The 1,119-nt window shown below is 69.5% G+C and overlaps 1 protein-coding gene across 3 annotated transcripts in view; it reads left to right on the top strand.

Annotated features, from left to right (window-relative positions):
- The first annotated feature begins 381 nt into the window (after positions 1–381).
- FKBP2 (FK506 binding protein 2) overlaps positions 382–1,119 on the top strand; it is a 2,818-nt gene continuing 2,080 nt past the window's right edge. Inside the window, exon 1 of one of the 3 annotated variants that reach the window (XM_006106550.2) lies at positions 382–564. The gene's annotated coding sequence lies outside the window, so the exon portion shown is untranslated. Of the gene's footprint in view, positions 565–926; positions 951–1,008; positions 1,078–1,119 lie in introns of those variants that run through there. The other 2 variants (XM_023747361.1, XM_006106551.3) reach the window with 2 other exon arrangements.

Below are 1,119 nucleotides of genomic sequence, written 5' to 3'. Positions count from 1 at the left end.
GGCGGGAAGGGAGAGCACCGGCTGTGGCCGCGCCTGGTGGTGGGCTCGCAGGGTGGGTGACCCAGCCCGCGGCACAGGGACGCCAAACCCCGCTAGGCCAGGAACTTTGCTCAAGGTCAGAGTCGGTCAGAGACAGGCGGGCCCTGAGTTCAAACCCGTCTCACTCTGAGGCCGAGTCTTTCCACAGCAACTAACTGGGAGCGGGGGGTCCCGAGGACCCCCCAGAGACGTCGCGGGCAAGGCTGGGGGCGACGCAAAATGGCGTCTCAAGACCCCCTCCAGGAACCGCGCCCCCTGACCTTAATCTCACCTCCACCGGAAGTGCCTGTGGTCCTTTCGGAAGTCACTTTCACCTAACCTTACGGACTACCGCTCTGCAGGAAGTGACGAAAGTCACGTGGTGCTGGAGGGCGGGGCTAGGGCGATACCCTCCCCCGCGGGCGGGTGGCGGCGGGATTCGTGCGGCCCAATGAGGGCGGGCGGCGTGGCGGGCTGGTAGCTGCAATGACGCGCCTGCGCAGAGGCGGCGGCACGACGAGTTGACTCCGGGGGCGCGGCGAGGAGGTGAGCGGGGGCCACAGCCCGGGCTGAGGGAGCCGGGGTGTACGCGGGCAGGCTGGGTCAGGCCGGGGTCCCGAGTGTCAAGGAGGGCAGGGTACGAGGAACCTGGAGGCTGGTGCGGGAGCTGTCCGGGGATGCCGCAGGGGGAGGGCCCTCACGCCGCACGGGGCGGGGCCCCGCGAGTCGGGGCGGGACGTGGAACAGAAAAGGGTGGGGCCTCTGAGCTGGTATCTGCGGGAGGCGGGACTCTGGGGCTGGGGGCGGGGCTAGGACTTGTGGGGGGCGGAGCCTGGACCTTGGAGGAGGAGCTGGAACAGGCGGAAGGCGGAGCTTCGGGTTTGGAGACGAAGGGGGACGAGGCCCAGGCGCTGGGGGCGGGGCTTCAGCCGGTGAGTGGCGTGGGTACAGTTCAGGAAAAGGGATCTAGTTCTGTCAAGGGTGGGGCTCCAGGGCTGGGGGCGGAACCACGCCCTCTAAAGGGTGGGGCCAAGGAGCCGAGCGCAGGGGTAGGCCCAGGTAATGGCCCGGGGCGTCACCGCGGGGGCGGTCTCCGTGGTG

The sequence above is a fragment of the Myotis lucifugus genome, unplaced genomic scaffold (assembly GCF_000147115.1).
Source record: "Myotis lucifugus unplaced genomic scaffold, Myoluc2.0 scaffold_845, whole genome shotgun sequence".
NCBI lineage: Eukaryota > Metazoa > Chordata > Mammalia > Chiroptera > Vespertilionidae > Myotis > Myotis lucifugus.
The sequence above is the reverse complement of the archived record's forward strand: the minus strand, read 5'-3'. Positions and strand labels throughout refer to the sequence as shown.